This window comes from Lissotriton vulgaris, chromosome 4_1, assembly GCF_964263255.1.
Source record: "Lissotriton vulgaris chromosome 4_1, aLisVul1.2, whole genome shotgun sequence".
Taxonomy (NCBI): domain Eukaryota; kingdom Metazoa; phylum Chordata; class Amphibia; order Caudata; family Salamandridae; genus Lissotriton; species Lissotriton vulgaris.
Genome location: NC_141691.1, coordinates 565,824,302 through 565,830,301, shown reverse-complemented (window position 1 = coordinate 565,830,301; position 6,000 = coordinate 565,824,302).

Sequence of the window (6,000 nt, the reverse complement as noted above, 5' to 3'; positions counted from 1 at the left end):
TTTTATATCATCAGTATATAGATCTTGAAAGAAGTCCCTAAATACTGTGATCTTCCTGACAACAATCTTGAATAAAGCCAATCTGCACCTCTTTAATCTCATTCCGGATTAGATCTTGCCGTGTTTTCCAAGCTAATAATTTCCTACATCCTTTCTCATACTAAATATGAGCCAGTTTGCTTGTGTACCTTCCTTGGCCTCTTTCTGTGCCTTACCAATTCTAGATTCATATTATCTTAGTTCTTTTTTCCATTCTTTTCTTTTATGCGTTGCATAGCTTTTTATTCTTCCATGAATATATACCTTGAAAGTATCCCACACAATGTACGCAGGGGCAGAAGTTCCATTTATCTCAAAAAGGTCTACTGTATTCTTCTTTAAAGCCTTTACAACCTCCTGATTCCCGAAAAGACTTCAGACTAGGGTCCACCTAGACTGCAATTGGTGGCTCTAAATATATATTGTTAATTTTACAGCCGCATGATCCGAAAGATGTTCTAGTTGTTGCATAAATGTCGGAATATGCTTGCTTAGCCTTATATTGACTAGGAAGAAATCTATCCTGGAGGAATGTAAGTATTTTTTATTCTGGTGGGTAAACTATTGTTTAAGCCATGCTTTTGATCTCCAAATGTCTATTAAACTCAGATTCTTAATTAGCTTCTGTGCTGCCTCCCTCATTTTAGGGGCGTTTACTGTTGGTCTTACTGTAGCAATATGTTGAAATGCTTCCCTATGATAATGTGGTACCTCGTGTCAAGCAGGTGTTTGTATTGTTCCCTGAGTGGAGAAGGATCATCTACGTTTGGACCATAATAACCCACCAGTGTGTATCGTATGCAGTCTATTTTAATATTGGTTATTGCCCATCTGCCCCCTATGTCCACAGTTGAACTTTCTAGCTTAACTTGTGTGGAAATTTTAAATAACATAGCTACCTCTTTCACGTTACAAGATTGATTAGTGCATACGGATTGCGCTATCCATTTATTTGTCTTAAGAATCTTATCCCATTCCTTGCAGCGCAGGTGCGTTTCTTCTAATATTATTATGTCATTATTGGAGAGTTTGAATAATTCCAAAATCTTTCTCCTTCTGTTATGAACTCTGAGTTCATTCACGTTCCAGGATAGTATTCTCATTTCGCGCGGGCTATGTACCTCCTTTGTCATGCTGCCTTTTTTTCCGTCAAGTATTTACAACAAGGGGTGGTGAGGGACAGAGTCTCTGAATTAAGCAGAAAGCTCTCACCCAGTCAAGAGATCCGGGCTAGATCCAACACCGTTTTTTAGCTCTAGCCCGGATCTCTTGACTGGGTGAGAGCTTTCTGCTTAATTCAGAGACTCTGTCCCTCACCACCCCTTGTTGTAAATATTTTTGTCCACCCTAAGCGTGGAAGGGTATACTCAGATGTGAGTCCCTTGCTCATTGCACCATCAGGATTCAAGCAAGCCGGGCCGAAGACGGCTGAAATGCCAGAAACCGGTCCCCGGAAGCTTGTTTCCTTCCCAGTATAAGAATTGGCTTGGTAGTTTGGTCTGCCCTGTTCCCATGGTGCACTGGGCCAGGGTCAGACTAATTTGCATATAGCCAAGTTCTGAGCTGGGATGGTGCAGTGAGCTAAAAAACGGTGATGGATCAAGCCCTGATCTTTGGACTGGGTAAGAGTGGTCTGCTTAATTCAGACACTCTGTTCATCACCACCCCCTTTTCTGAATCATTTTTGTCCACCATAAGCGTGGAAGGGTATACTCAGATGTGAGTCCCTTGCTCATTGCACCATCAGGATTCAAGCAAGCCGGGCCGAAGACGGCTGAAATGCCAGAAACCGGTCCCCGGAAGCTTGTTTCCTTCCCAGTATAAGAATTGGCTTGGTAGTTTGGTCTGCCCTGTTCCCATGATGCACTGGGCCAGGGTCAGACTAATTTGCATATAGCCAAGTTCTGAGCTGGGATGGTGCAGTGAGCTAAAAAACGGTGATGGATCAAGCCCTGATCTTTGGACTGGGTAAGAGTGGTCTGCTTAATTCAGACACTCTGTTCATCACCACCCCCTTTTCTGAATCATTTTTTTCCGTCAAGGTCACTTCCTTTTTTCAGAACATTTAATGTCACAAGTGAGGGTCATATTTTTTTCGTTTTTTCCCCAATGCTCCCCACCTAGTGCTCATAATTGCAAGTACATGTTTGTGGCACCACTTTCCTCCACCCACCCCTACCCACCCTGGAGGACCAACCCTTTATCAAGATGGGGTAGTACATTTTACCCCGAGACTCTCTGGCCTATCTTTCTATAAATTATTTTACGCTTTAATGTGGGTGATCAAACACACAACCTCAGTGCTTACTCCATATTGTACATTGTCCTATTCCACAAGACCTCTAATGTCGCGGGGAACTTCAGCTGTGCATTTGCCCCCAGTGATTTCAAGGGTGGAATATGTTTCCCTAGCTCCCACTACCGATCTTAGCAATGTCTGAGCCTACGGTGTAAGACCAATCTCCTTTCTGAAAATGTTTACCTTTAAGATCTGCTGAGAGAAATGCTTCTTTAGTTACATAGATGCGAAAAATTACTAACATTTTCCTTGGTTTATCCCTTTTTGGGTTTCTGCTAAATGGGCCCCTATGTACTCTTTGAATGTCCTGCTCTAGGTCACAGGGAGGAATTTCAGGCATTGCCTCTTTAAGCAAATCTATAGCAAAACCGTTTAAATCTCCCCCTTCCAATCCCTGGTGAAATTTAGAAGCCTTAGATTATTTCTTCTGGACTCTAATTTGTCCCGATCTCTTTTTCACCAGTTTTTAGGGATTGAATTTCCATATGATTAGACTTAACCTCCTCTTATAGTGCTCCAAGTGACGTTTCCATCGTTGATAACCTTGCTGTAATAGCCGCCATTTTGGCTTCAAGGTTCTTACAGGTCTCCTGGATTTTTGCTTGATTTGATTCAGAGATTGCACATTTTTCCTTAATATCTCTTGAAAGTGAGAGCAATAAGGCACTCGTGTCTAGGACCTCCATGTTGTTAACTAGGGTTTCGTCTTTCATGCAAGAGGGCGTTAGTGCCTGCCTCTCTTCCATATTATCTTTAGATAATGCAGAGAATCTATTGGAGGTAGGAAGATCCATCACTGTTGCCGACTGTGGATGGGGAACCTGGGGAAGCTTAATTGGAGGAACCATCTCCATCGGGGTTGTCACATTTGTTGGAGGCGTGTTACCCTGGAGTTCTGCCTACCTTACTTCAAAGTAAGACATCAAGGATGGTGCGACCTTAATTTTACCCCCTAGAATTCTGTTGTTTCTCACAGCCCCCCCCCTGCTTCTCCACTTGGTTTACTGACTGTATGGTAGTCTTTGTCTCTACTGGAATGGGTGGGGAAATAACTATCGTATTTGTGCTTCGACTTTTGTTAAACTCCCAAACCCCTTGACCTAGGAAATGCCCAAGCTCAGCATTCCTTACAGAGTATCTATTTTTACCTGCAACCGTAGCGGCTCCTGCGGTAGTTGTTTCTGGCAGACTAATCGACGTTGCCTTCTTCTTCCTTACCCACTGATCTTTCCTGGGGTAGCTGTATTCCCTGCAGCTTGGGTGCTTTGCTTCTTTTTGGTGCCATCTCTAGTACCTATCCTAAGGGTCATAGGTTTGCAGCTTGTGTCCACTGCCTCTGTGTGCAAAAGTGTGGCTGGATGTGTGCTGTAGGTGAGGGACTTGCTCCTCTTGTCCCCCACTACCTCCTCCTCCCCTCCAGGTACATGCTGCAGGTCCTGTTGACTTGTACCAACGCTGCTGGCCGCAACAGCTGCAGAGACCCACAAGCCGATGTGGGCCACCGCCCCCCCCGGTCCCGATGCAGCTGTCTAGCAGCAAGGAACAATGGAGAGCTTGATGAGGACAAAATGACTGAAGCTGCGGACAAAGGGAATCCGGAAGCATCCCAGTATTGGCACAAGGGGTCATACATGCTGGTAAGAGGATGTGGTTGCGGGTTTCTTTCAGTAAATAAATGCTCATGTAAAATGCCGTGCAGTTGTATCTAAGCATGCCAGAGAGAACAGAGATTGCGGCCAACATGCTAGCTGGCCGCCATGTTCCCCCGATGCTGGAAATATTTCACTATCTACTATTAAGAATTTTCTCTTTACTTGTCATCCTTCCCAAATTTTCTCTTCTCTTTCCATGTAAGCAGTATTTTTGGAAGGGTATGTGATCGTTGTCTAGAGGGGTGGACTGATCAAATCTTCTGCATGACATCTGGAGATATTCTAGGAGGCATGTTGTCATTTATATTTTCTTACAATGCACTTTGGAGTCCACTTCAAATATCTGTATTGTGGTTTTTGTTGATTAGAAGGAATGCTACTCACTGATTCTGGCAAAACAAGTTTTTACAAAAAAAAGATGAAAACCATGTAGGTCTTGCTTCTGGAGATTTCTATGTGGTTCCGGTGAAGAATATGAAGGCAGGAGAGATTTGGGAGGAAGAAACTGAATGGGGGGTAAGTAAGATGGATGTCATAGGAAATAAATAGCAATAAGTGAGCCAAGCAGCTGCCATGATGACTTCGATTGGGCTGCAGTTTTAAATGGCCGTACAGTCTCTGACAGGCCAGAAGGAAAAAACTTATGCAGCTGTTAATTAATCCAATTTCATAGAATATGTTTTTATGTACATAGAAGTCTGGCTCGTTTTGCTGGAAATGGAGGTGCAGTATGGAGTAGAGAGTGACCACGAACCCTTAATAATTTGTTTAGCTTTCAAATGTTTCAAATACGACCAGGTGGTCAAAATGTCTCTGGGAGCAATTGCAAAGCTAGAATATTGCAACAATATGGCAGATATTAGATGTAAGCTGTTGCACTCAATTAATCAACTAGTATGTCTGGAAATGAACGAAGTAATTAGAGTGATGTCATTAGTAGGCCTGATGTGATTAAATCTTGTGAACATGTAATCACAAAGTTATCATTCGACACACCTTGTTTTAAGAGGGGAAACGTTCAATTGAGTAAGTCAGAGTTTGATGGTTTGACGGAGGCTTTGTACCAAAGAAAGCGCAGCTTTAAGGAGCTTTGAGCTCACAGCTCTGATGGTAAGGAGACTGAGGATTCCGAAGAAAGAGTGCAAGTTACTTATTCTGTTTAAGACAAAAACAAGTGCAGTGGAAAATTTGGCATGCATTGAAAACAGCATCTGCGGATAGAAACAGCAAATGATTCTGGGAAATTGTAAATTTGGACTTATCTCTGACAGGTTAAAGCATCAGAAAACAGGTGTAGGGGTTATAAAGAGGGTGGAGTATTTCACTCACTCTGTGAAGAGTGTAAAGAATGGGAGATCAGCGGTTCCGCAATCAGTAGAAAAGGCTGGAATAAGAGAACATTTGATTGCTCCTATCTTAATTGCGGATGTTGAAGGGGTAATTCAGTTTCAAAAACACAATAATGCGCTCACAAATGTTCACACTGATTTTTTCCGCACAGACATGACATTATAAACCACAGTATAAACTCCTGTCCTGGATTCCTTAATAAGCAGTTGATTAGTGCCAGGTTTATGTTCTTTGGTGATACTCCATCCATTATTAAAGAAAGCTGCCTGCTCCAACTCAGCAAATTACTGGCCTATTTTTCTGCTGGTGGGGCAGGGGAAACACATGGCATAGTGCTCTTAAATTGAATAGAGGAAAAAAACAGATTGGGTCATCTTTATGCATGGTTCAGAAAAACCCTAAATGGTTACCCAGGCATCATATGATCAGCTTAAAGTATTCTCAATATAAAGTCTGCTACTATAGTTGACATTCATAGATCTAATGACTACATTTCACTTTCAGTAAATAACGAAGGGGTAAAGGCTCGCTTAACTTCCCTATCAAATACAACAAACAATGAAAGACAGCCTTTTACCATAGTTCTGGTTTCTGTGGCGCCCCTCACTCATATGAGTCGTGAAATCCATTAGGTTTTTGAAAGAACACTTTCTAAAACTC